The sequence below is a fragment of the Cynocephalus volans genome, chromosome 8, assembly GCF_027409185.1.
Source record: "Cynocephalus volans isolate mCynVol1 chromosome 8, mCynVol1.pri, whole genome shotgun sequence".
Lineage (NCBI taxonomy): Eukaryota > Metazoa > Chordata > Mammalia > Dermoptera > Cynocephalidae > Cynocephalus > Cynocephalus volans.
Window position 1 is genome coordinate 120977470 of NC_084467.1, and position 13092 is coordinate 120990561.

Sequence of the window (13092 nt, forward strand, 5' to 3'; positions counted from 1 at the left end):
GCTGGCTAGACTTTGAATTTCTTGAGACCACTGACTACATCTGTAGCAGTATTTCTAGTCTGGCATAGTACTGAGTACCTTGTAGTTACTTAAATGTTTGCTTAAGGAATAGCCATTTTTCTCTCCTGTGACCAAATGATATAGCCATTGAGACCATGTTTATCTTAATCCAGAGAGAAACGCTTATCTTTTATACATTTCCTCATGCTAAATATCAACATATGTTCTAGTAGTTTGATATCTTCTTTCTCATCTGTTTTTGCCACCAAACAGGTAAAAAGCTTTGTTCAACAGGCCCTCAGTACAGTACACATTAAAACCTATATTTGACTATTTTGATTGAAGAGTAGATTATAAAATTTAGAATTTTTTTTCAGAGGCTTCTTGAAAATGACTATGTGGGCCATGTAACCTTTTAAATTTCATTAATACAGGAAATTAATAAGAAGCAAATGGTATCATGTGTATATTGCATGTGCTGAGGCCTTATTTTAAAGGAAATACTGTGCAGACAGACTCTAGTATCTTTTATAAGTTCAGCTACTTAGCTGTATGTAGAGCAAATATTTAATTTCAAGTTCAACTGACATATTTCAAGGAGCTAATCCATTTTATGACAAAGCAAGGGAAATTGAAATATGCACCTCTCAAGCTAGAGTTAATACATCTGATTTTAGTTTAACAGGATGTTTTCTATTTTTAGTAAGACCAGAAAAGTTTTACATGGAATTCCATTTCAAAGTCAGGGCCTGCCACCTATTTCAATTAAGTTGGCTTTCTCCCTCCCTTTGATTGAAATATGCCTCTCATCTTCTTATCCCTGTTGCCACCAGGGGGCATAACACAACTTGCCTAGCCAATGCTAAAACAGCTGTGGATTTTAAGGTTGGAAATGTAAAAGCTGAAAGTTCTAAAATGATAGGAACAACTCAGGTGTCAGAAATAACTTAGAGACAGTTTGTTTGGAGTTGAAATGGATTCTAAAACTATCTTTAAATTATTTTAAAATTTTTGCTAAAGAATGATTCTTACCCCAAGGCGCTAATTCTGACCCTATGTTTATTATCTTTTAGATATCATTTTATCTGTTCTCCTAGTAATTGGTTCCAGATTTCTAGCTCTGATTTCATTCTGCATTAAAACTGCATTTTCCAAGACAATTTGAGACAGCATACAATTAGCAGGTCACTTAGGAAATGAACCTAGAATATCACCTAGCATTGGTATCTCAGTGTGACGTTTTTTTCCTGATAATCCTGTAAAATAGGTCTCTACTGCTACCAACCTGTAATTTGTTCTTAGTGCCACTACATAGATCTCCCTAAAGTAGAAACTCGATCTTCTCTTCCCACTGCTCTACAAATCTTTGATGCTAATCCTTTTCAGTATAAGATCTATAATATGAAGGTACTTCAAAAAGCTCATGAAAAAATGAAATTGAGATAATGCAACTCTTCCCATCAACTTTTTGAAGTACCCTCATACGTTGAAGGACAATATTTTGATGAAGGCAGTGTAGAGTACTTTGGTGGTTTTCAAACAGCAGTGTGTGAAATTTGCCTGGCGTACTTGTTAAACATGTCATACTCCCAGAGATTTGATTTGGTGAGTCAGGAGTTCTACACTTGAAATGAGCATACTAAGCGATTCTAATAATAATTCTTGGAGATCACTTTAAGAAGCACTGCTGTGTGATTAAGAGCATAAACTAGAATCAGTCGTCACATTACTTCTCATAAAATAGGAAAAACATCTCTCAAGCACATAAGGATTGAGTTTTGGAAAAAATTCAGCACAGTGCCTGCCACACAACAAACACTCAAATGGTACCTGATACTGTTATAGCTGTTAGATTGCTCCAGGGACCAATTTGATGTGGTATATCTTTTGCCCTGTCTCTATTGCAATCCTTTACACTTAGTTGGTGATGAGTGAATAAATGTTAAGTCTAAGAAGCCACTCTGTATGACCATAATGGGCACAGGACCCTAAAGCAAGTAGTTTGCAGGAAAATCAGCTTTCTATTTTTAGTGCAAAGAACAAAGATCATGATGGTTTTATCCTTCTACTAGGAAAAAAAAAAAAAAAAACATACGCACAGAAAAGGTGCAAACTTCCCTTGGTTCCACAGGGTGTCACTGCTGACTCCCCTTTCCTGGCTGAGAGCAAGTGTAAGGATTGCATGGTATTTGAGCAAGGATTTTCACACCTCAGAATTCATCAGAATCATCAGGAGGACTAAAACAGGTGATTGCCCTAGAAGTTTCTGATTCAGTAGGCCTGGGTTGGGGCTCTAGAATTCACATTCATTCATGTTCCCAGGTGAAGCTGATGCTGTTCATTCAAAGATCACATTTAGAGAATCACTGCATTAGAGAAATCTACCCGCAATTGTGGTTAGGTTTTTTCACAGGTCTTCTATAGCAGTGTTTCTCAAACTTTGATGTGCTCACAAGTCACCTGGAGATCTTGTTAAAATAGAATCTGATTCAGTGGGTCTGAGTGAGGCCCGAGATACTGCTTTTCTAAAAAGCTCTGAGGTGACAGTGATGCTGCTGGACCACAGACCACTTTGAATAGCAAGGGTCAGTAGCCCTCCCTGCCTCCCGTCATTGATTCTACTTCCACATCACCAAGTTCTTTTCCAAGTTCTTTCAGTCAAAGCTGAGATGATATCTAAAATGCCTGGTACTGCACCCAGCACATAGTCAAGCACTTTACATGTGTTAGCAATTGGTATGATGAGGTATTTAGTACAGTGGTTAAGAATGTGGTATTTGAGAGACCTTTGAATTCCATGTTTGCAACTTACCAGTTTTATGAACTGGAGCACAATACAGAATGGCATTGAGCCTTAGGTTTCTCATTTTCAAATTTCCAGGGAGTGTAGTTGTCTACTTCACAAGGTTATTTTAAGAATTAAATTAGATAATAAGTGTTGTATTGCTAGGGCTAGGCATTCACAGGCCCTTCACACCCGTTTACAGACTGGGTCACAAACCCCTCACCTGCAGGTCCGTGAGCGAGGTAATAGGAAAAAATCCTGGGAGCTGTGGGTAAAAAACAAATAGGCTTTATTTAGATGCAAGCTCAGGTAGCTAGCTGCAGCTACCCTAGTGGCCTCGCACTGCATACCAAGGGCCCTGTGGATCAGAGCTGCTTGTCCTTTGTACTTAAGTCCGATAACCCAAGACACCTGGGTACACATGCAATTACATTAGACAATAATCAAGAAACACCTGGCACACACACATATTTACATCAAATGCTCAGCAAAGACTCCAAACCCCTCGAGGGACCCTGACCATTTATGTTTACTTTCCCTACAATTGTAAACTATGCACTCTTTGTAAATGGCTATTATTAGTAAAACCCTAAAAATAGAGGTGACAAAATGGGTGCAGCAGGTGTTATGTGAGCCTTTACAGTTTGAAAGAAATAGAATCTAATGAAAAAACAATCATATGGTACTCATGATTGTGATCTACCCATTAGACCACAAATGTTCATTTATTGTTACCAGGTGTATCATGAGGCAAAGGACAAAGGACTCAGAAAATATTGAAATGCTTAAAGCTATCTTTTAAGACTAGACTTGTGAGGGGGAGAGTTACAGAAACATTAATATCTTTTCAAAAGTTCTTAGCAAGTGATTCTATCAAGAAGGATAAATTTGTCCTTGTATAGTCAGGATAACTTTATATCAGTGCTCATTCAAGCCAGAGACCAAAATTTATTTTGTGTTACAGAACTTCACACATAACAAGCAAAATAATATTTGATGAACAAATGAGTGATGAAACTCTATGGTATTCAAAGGTGTAATAGGCTGTCCCTTGTTAGTTTCTCACATTAATTTTACCTATTTTTCTTAGAAGGGTCCCTTTAGTTCTCTCACTGTGCCAGTTTTAGCACTTCAATGTCCAGTGCATTTCAGGAAACCCTTTGTTTCAGGACAAATCAGAAGAGTTGGTCTCCCTAGTCATATATTAATCATGAAGCTCCTATTTGCCCTCTCATCTTACACCCAACATTGGGCTTCCTTCACATTCACAGAATTTAGGCCCCCTCTTCTTTACACAACAAATCAACATACATTTACTAAGAGTTCACTACACATAGGGCCAATCCAAGTACACTGAAAGAAGTCAAGGTGAAAAAGATAATTTTTGCTCTCAAAAAGTATCCATGGACACTGTCAACACTTAACTCTCTCTTCATTCAAATGTTATTAGTCTTCCTTTCTGCTCAGATCCCTGAATTATTTATCACTGTGTAACAAATTACTTCAGTTCTTAGCAGCTTAAAATAAAAAGTATTATCTCACGCAATTTCTGAGGGTCAAGGAATCCAGGAGCAGCATAGCTGGGTGGTCCTGGCTCAGAGGCTTTCATGAGATTGCAGTCAATCTGTCTACCAGGCTGCAGTCATTTGAAAGCTTGGTTAAGGCTGAGGACCTGCTTCCAAGATGGCTCTATCAAATGAATTTTGGCAAGAGACCTCAGTTCCTGCTGGCTGTGATCTTACCACACAGATGCCACAGGACTGCTTGACATGGCAGTTGGCTTCCCCCAGAGCAAATGATTAGAGAGAGAGAAAGGAAGAGAGAGAAGATGAGAGAACAACCAAGATGGAAGCCACAATGTCTTTGATAACCTAGTCTTGGAAATGACATACCATCACAGCTGCCAGTTTCTTCTCATTACATAGACCAACTGTGGTACAGTATAGGAGGAGACTACACAAAGGAATGAATACCAACAGGCAGGGCTCTTGGAGAGAGCCACTCTCCAATCCCTGTACTGGGGCTTCAGACTTCCATACCCTTACCACCCACAGATAGGAAAGGTTTTAAGGTAAAGTCACGGGTTTGTTCCTTTGATTGGTGTGTTCACACTGCTGAATATATCTCCTCAATACACTAGTGTATCTCGTAAAACATACCTTTTTTTGACTGGAACATTATACTTGCCTACTGTGATCACAACATGACTTAGCAGATGAGACACTCATTATCTCCTATGAAACAGATGGAAGACTTTGGCTCAGAGAGGTTCTTAGTGGCAACCAGTTGATTCACTTGCCCCAAAACATAAGACGACTGCCAATGTCCTCATTAGTTCAAGTCTGAACTACTTAGTTGGCATTCAAGCCCTTTTAAAACTGGATCTATATTATCCTTAATCAGATAGTTTCCTAATTGATTCCAACATACATTAGGTCAATAATATGAGTTGCTTCCAAATAGATAGAATCTGACGTTCTTTCAACTTTTAATAAAAGTGATCGGGCATCTACTAGCCACATTTTCAGAATTTGGGGACTTATAGCCTTAACTCTATGAGCCACGTGCAATTCTAGAGATTTAAATCTGAAAACCTTGGGAAGCCGTTTGGCTCCTTTGCTCAGGCTCACTGTGTAAAAAGGACAAATACAGGTCTGTTTCCAGTCTCATTTCTATTGTGGCAGTCTGAGATTCTCCCACGTCTTGGTTAACATCAATTTTACTTTGAGGATTCAAGACCACAAGAGTTAACTTTCCTCCCAAAGGTGGCTGCAGAATAAAGTAGGCTTTCCAAGCTAGTTCTGCTTCCATCAATCCCAGAAGACATGAGGCCTCAAAGTCTTAACAGATCATTGGTATGTGATGTGAGATATCATCGCTATAGTGGAAGAGGGCTAGGAATCAAGGTCCAAACTTGTAAGTACCCACTGCGAAGTTTTTCCTAACTTTTCCAACTAAAATTATTTCTTCTTCTCTATTTACCCTGAGGCCCCAAACCCCCACATAACCCCCGTTAAAAGTGAATTTCTAAGGAATTATAAACTTCTGATATGGGGGCCCAGCCCAGAAACTCTGACACAACATAAATGAAGGCTACACTTTAATTGATACTCTACCAAACCACAGTAACCAGAGCTATTTTCAAGTGATAAAAGTCTACAGTGTATTTAACTTTCTATTCTGGAAGTAAATGTTCAGAATGTCAAGCAGACTCTAGTTTATTTTTACTTTTAATTTGGCTGAAACTTCTAATAATCAAAATTTTTACATAATGCTTGAACTTGAAGATATTTCTGTTTTCTTTTTATAAAGGGATCATATAAGGTACTACATTGTGACTGATAATAAACATTTATGTACTATCACCTAACTTAAAAAAGAAAACATTAGCAATACAACTGAAGTCCTTTCTATAGCTCTCTGAGATTACAAACCCCTTCACTGCTCTCAGGTAACCTAAAATGGAAATTTATTATTTCTGTGAACTTATTTGTACTATTACTGACTATATGAAGTAACTCTAACCATATGTAGCATTGCTTGCATGTTTTAATCTTTGAATGTTATACTTTATATGAGGGTACTTCAAAGACTTTGCGCAAAAATGAATTAAAAGATAATACAAGTCTTTCCATGAAATTTTTGAAGCCCCCTCGCATATTCTGCAACTTGTTGTTTTTGCTCAATGGAAGCAACTTGGACTTTGCTCCTGCTGTATTCACAGCACCTGGAACAGTGCCTGACAAGCGGCAGACACCAAGATATTCCTCTGATAAATAAGCATTCTATTTCTGAGCTACTTCCATAGACATATTCATACATATGTCACTCTTCTTGTTTCATTTTCACTTCTGTGTGGTATTTCATAGCATGGCTGTGCCACATAATCCTGCTAAAGGATGTTTAGGTTGCTTCCTATCTTTTTTTTTTTCTTTGCTATTATAAATGTGCTGTGTACTATGAAAATTTGTTAGTGTGTTTTTTTACACACACAGTGAAATTTTGCTGGGAAATATAGCAAAGCATAGAATTATGAGCTCTCCTAAGTGCTTCGCCATTTTGCATTAGCACCAGCAGCATTTGTGTGTTCCTGTTACTTTATATCCTTGTCATTGCTCGGTCTAATCAGACTTCTTAACATTTGCCAGTGTGATGGATGCGAAATGGTATTGCACTGTGGTTTTCATTTTTATTTTCCTGTTTCCGTGTGAAGATAAGCATCTTTTCAGATGTTTATTGGCCATTCATGTTTCCTCTTTGGTGAACTATCTGTTCATATTTTTTGGCCATTTTTCTACTTGGATACTTTTTTTTTTTTTTTTTCCTTATTACTTTCAAGGATTTTTTAAAAAAAATTCTGAACACTATCTTTTGTCTTCTATTTGTGATTTGTCTTTTCACTTTCTTCTCCCACAGCACTTTTTAAAAAAAGACTTCCATCATAGTTCTTGTCCCTAAAAAGTTTCTGAATTCTAACTTTTTAATACATTAAATTATTAAAAAGTTTAACCCACTAGATTGTGAGGTTTCAAAAGCAATCTGTTTGTTATTCATGACTGAGGACCTAGTGCCTTGCCTAGTACTTATTGGGGCTCAGTAAATGCTTTTTGATTTTTGAAATGGATAGGGCTCTTCTCCTCGGAGAAGGTGAAAAGCAGCTGGCAGAGGTTAGTGCAGGGGTACCACAGCCCATGAGTCAAACTAGCACACTACCTGCTTTGTAAATAAGGTTTTATTGGAACACAGACACGCTCATGTGCTCACATTTTGTCTATGGCTGCTGTCATGCTACAACCACAGAGTTGAGTAGCTGTGACAGAAACCCTGTGACCCGTAAGTCCAGAAATATTTAATCTCTGGCCTTTACAGAGAAAGGTTTTGATCCCTGATCTGGTAAATAAAGGTGAATGCATTGGGAAGCATGTTACTATCACATATTTACTGCTGTGAAGGAAAAAGTTCACCTGATTTCTTTTCTGCCATTTTCTTAACATTTGCTAGCCTACTTATTTTGTACCTCCTCACCTCATCCAGTCTTAAAAGAATAAGTAACAAAATATAGAGAATATTTTTAAATATTTGAATTAATTTAGGCCCCAAATAATGTCATCATGCTAGTTTTAATCCACCAATACAGAAATGTATCTTATTTCATAAGAATTTCTACAAAAACTTCTTCCTAGATCACCCACTACTTAAGGACAGGAGGAATGTTTTTGAATTCCTTTGTAACCAACGCCCCCCAACTTCATTCAGTATACTACTCCCTGAAGTCACTCCATAAATGTTGACTTATGACTGCTGATCTAGAGTGCATTATTTACCTGGTTGCACATTGTAGGAAATAATTGGGGCAGACAGAGAGGGACTAGGATGAAGGCAGGGAGTTTCAGAGAAGGCAAAGGGATAGAGGGAAGCAATAAGAAAAATAGCCCTCTAAAAGCATTTGTTAATTTACAACTTCTGGGGCTACTGAAACCACTTTCAAATTTTGCAGCCTTTGACACTTTTGCAATTTTTCCATGTTCCTTCTGCTGTTCCAGTACCATAGATGAGAAACCCTGAAATCTTGCTCTGTTCTGGAAATAATGAGATTGGAAAGAAAAGATTTTTTTCATCTTTTTAACATTGGGGGAAAAAAGACAAGTCAAAGCCCAGCAGTTCAACAAATATTACTCATGTCGTTGGCAAGAAGAAAAGGAGACTTTTGAATTTTAAAAAAATGGAAAAGACGAACACAAGAGGCATTGTTTTCATATCAGAAAAATTAATCTACATAGGAAAGTGTAAGAGCCTGCAATTCAGAAAGCAAAGAATTAGGACAGCCCAGCTGAGAATAATTTTCTAGCCAGTTAATTTAATTGCATAAATCATTCCTTTGTTAGCAATAAAGAGATATAATTAAAATGAGATTGCCTCTAGTTTCTATTCTCTAGGAACTAAAGGAATTGATTTTGGGCAAAGCATTCTTCCAAATACCAGATCGGCAAATTACATTTACCTTTTTAGAAAAGCTAAATTATTTTGCGTAATATCATGGTGGGTTTAATTAATTATAGATCTGCCATATGATCTTAAAGAAATAATTTATTTAATGTCCTTAGAACAGAAGTTTGCAATCATGTGTGTATCCCTTTGGTAGATGGTGTGCAGATTTTTACAAACAGGTCAGAAGTTTAACAGGCAGCTGTCAGGAGGAATTTGAGGCAGTATAACGATTATTTGGGGTTTTGGTTAGCTGTCCTTGTTTAAAATAAAAAACGCCACTACTTAGTATTGCATAATTTAACTGAACTCATTTAGATTGCCTTTATTCTAAAATTGCTACTGGTAATTATTTGCTGTCTCTGAACCTTTGGGATTTAAAGAGCCTATAATTGTCTATTAAATAGGGGGAAATCAGATCAAAGAGGAATGGAAAAAATCTCCTACTATAAAGCATAGGTCTGCTGATCAGTCAATTGAATGTCAGAGAGAATTGCAAGCTGTGACAGAGAAGAGGCTCATTTTTATGGAAATGAATTTGAATTTTTAAAAATGTACTAAACTATACTTGCTTGCTATAGATTTTTGAAGTTCATTGGCATTACTTGGCAACAGATTTTGTACAGTAGTGGGAGGGATCCCACCAGGCTTCAGAGGGCCTGAGCTCAGGGAAAACCATGGCCCTGTGCTGGCTGAAGTTCTCACACCATATCCACGCCCCAGAGGGGCCAGTGACCCTCTTCCTGTTGCATGGACGTGATTATAAAATGTTCAGATTCGTTTTTGTACTAAACAAAATGTTTGGTGTGGCTGTTAGAAGTTTACACTTATTGACCTTTTAGAAAGAGAAGTACATGCCATTGTTTATCTGTATTTCTGTGGCTCATAAGAAGGCAGCCAGAAGAGAAAATTAGCCCACAGGACTCAAGAGAAAGTAGATCTCCCCTGCGTGACTTCTGCTGCTCAGTTAAGATCTCTTAGCAGAGGAGCTGGACAATGAGAAAAGACACTCCTTAACTTCAAACTCATTCGATAGGCCAGAACAGATGAATCTGAGCTTCCTATTTTTTAAAAAGTCAGCAGAAGATTTCAGTCTCTGCTGGGCAAGAGCTGCTATGGCCATTTTCTTGGTAGGTGTTGCTAGAGCTGGTCCAGCCGTTATGTCCCCAGATGCCTTTTAGACTTTTCACCTAATGCCATGAAGTTCACTTGTAATACTGTTTCTCTTGACTCACTGCCTGATTCTGTGACTGATTGGCTGGTCTCTCATTAATGCTTTTGGTGTGCTCGAAGCTGCATTATCTCCTTCCCTATACTGAATCCCGTGTGACCAAGAGCACTGACTTCATTAGCCTAATAGTACAACAAAAATAACTGAAAAATTCATGCCTGAGATCAATCAACCAGTGTTGTAATTTATTTGGAAAGTCTAGACTGAAAAATTAATATGAAAAGCATAGTTAGTGTTAAAATGATGGCTTTAGTCAGAATTGTTAAGGAGTCTAAATAATATTACATCGTTAGGATTAGAAACAGCTCTTTACTACAGAGTGATTTCAACCTTATCACCTGATTCTGGATAATCTCTGCTAATTAATCCCAAACTTAGGCAATTTGGGTCCTCTTTCTTTCTCTATTTCCTATTATCTTTCTTTATCCACATCAATCAGAGTTTGTGACTACCTTTACCAATAATGTGGTTTTGCTCATACATGTTCAGTAAGTTTATTCATGTGTGGTACAAATAATGTTGCTGATTAATTGGGTAAGTCAAAACATAACCCCAAATGCAATGCCCAGTTCATGTATGTCAAGTGTAATGCCCATCCTGACGATATATCTAGAAGTATACATTAGTGTTACCAGGTGTAGCAAGAATACCCAGGATATCCTGGGGCATCTCTTGAATACTTGTCTGCTTCTGGAACATCATGATATTCACTCTCATAACACGGAGAGTGTCATATACTGTATTAGTCCATTTCTGTTGCTTATGACAGGAATACCTGGAACTGGGTGATTTATAAGAAAGTGAAATTTATTGCTTTCAGTTTCAGAGGCTGGGAAGTCTAAAGTCCAGGCAACACATCTAGTAAGAGCTTTGGTGGTGGTGACAGTGACCCAGGGGTTTCACATGGCAGGATGGTAGAGCAGAGAGAGAGATAGCTCCTTATCCACTCTCCTTTTAAAGCCCTCAGAACCACACCCATGACCACCATCAACTTAATCACCTCTTCAAAGCCCCATTTTTCAAATACCAGGATAGGATTTCCCACTCACAACAGTTACAGTGAGGATTAAGTGTTGGGGGGACATTCAATCGAAGGCATATATACCATTAACCTAGATTACAGATAAGAGATCTTTGGGCCAGAGAAGCTTAATGTCACATGTTTAGCTCAGGTACAAGGGACAAATTATCAGTAGTTCCTGGTAGCAGTCTCTGACTTCCCTACCTTACAGCTTAGATTCTATTCAGTTACTTGATCTGGACCAGGTGGTTGTGAGTTGCTATTTAATTGAGTTATTTTGCATCAGTACCACATAAGGCTTTAATTATTGTAGTGCCTAAGAAAAAGGCTCAAAATACCCAACAGCCTGTGTGTATTTTGTGAACTCTAAAGAGTTTTAAGGGCTTTCTCCTTGAGAGTACTGATAGGGTTAGTATCATTATTTGAAACTACGTGTCTTTGTCCTAGGGTTAGGAATTTGGCCTACAACCGTGCATCATAATCTCCTCTTCATAGTGTTCTGGACCATTACCACTACCTTCCCTTTCTATGTCCCCACAATATCCTTTACCTGTCTCTTCAGGTATCACAGTGTTTTATTATTATTTCCCTATGTGAACCACTCCACCATTATCTGTGAGCTTCTTGGGCTCAGGAATAAAAGCTTATTCACTGTTTTATTCCCAATACTCAGCACAGTGGCTGGCAGAAAGACACTAAATTACTGTTTATTGTTATTAGCCCCACATCCTTGGCCTCCTATACACAATTCTTATCAAGAGCTATGTTTAATGCATTATACCCTGCCTAACACAGGACCTTTTGCATGCTTGATATTTAATAACTTTTGCAGAATTCAGGTCATCATACACTATGACAGGTCTTTTAACAATTGCCAGGAGATGTGTTTAGAGGATGTCTAGTGCACATAATGCCGCATGGAAAACCATCACACTACTGAGCAGCCACAGCTTGGCACTTCTTAGGGTTATATCCAGAGCCCTATTTTCATGATTCACACTTTACTTGGGCTTTAATTATCTTCTCTTCTGATAACTCCCAAGTCCACATGTCCAACCCAGAGCTTTCTTCTGAGGTCCAGACTCATGTATATGACTGACTTTTGGTCACCCTACATGGATATAGTAAAAGCACCTCAAAGCCAACATATTCTAAATGCAGCTAATCATTTTCATCTCTCCTTCACAGCAAATGATACCACCAGCCACCCAGTTACACAAGATAGAAAAGAAAAAAAGCATTATCTCATTTCTCTCTTCATCCCCCATAACAATTCAACCAACAGGCCTACCAACTCTCTTTTCTAAAACTTTCTAGTCCCAGTCGTTTTTTCCCATCCCTTGGACCCACCCACCGCATTCTGTTTTGCTCCTCTCCAATCCAGATTCTACAGCAAAGCCAAAATACCATTTTAAAAAATATATACTCATCAGCTTAAACATCTCTACTGTTTTCCCACTGCCCTTGTGATAAAGCCTTGGGATAAACTCCCACACGTGGCCCACACATGGCCTTCAAAGCTCTTGGTGACTTCTTTGTCTCATGGTGTTCTTGTCCTTCCAAACTTTAATGTGGCTGCTTCTCAACATGCAGACCTCACCACAAATGTCACCGTTTCAAAGACACTCCCTGACCACCTCGACTAAAGCAGCCCTACACCCAAACCACTCAATCTCTATCTCATTTCTTTACTTATTTTTCAATGAACTTATCAATACATGAGGTTATCTTCTTAATGTTTCCCTGTTTGTTGTCTGTCTTCCTCCTAGGACTTAAGCTCTTCTTCAATGTCTGTCATGCTCAGATTCTAGAACAGTGTCTGGCATACAGTGGCACTCTATAGCTGTTTGTGCATCTACTGAAACCTCCTTTATATTCTGGTTATTTCCACGAATATATCATGCTCTGTCATTGTTCATAGGAGCCTCTGCACATGTCGTTTCACCTCCACCCTACACTTTTCTTCTAAGCTTGCTAACTCCTATTCAGCTTAAATACAATTTACTCCAGGAAGTCTTTCCTAACATAGCTTAAGTCCCCCTGTGGCCTCCTCACGTATCATCTTACATA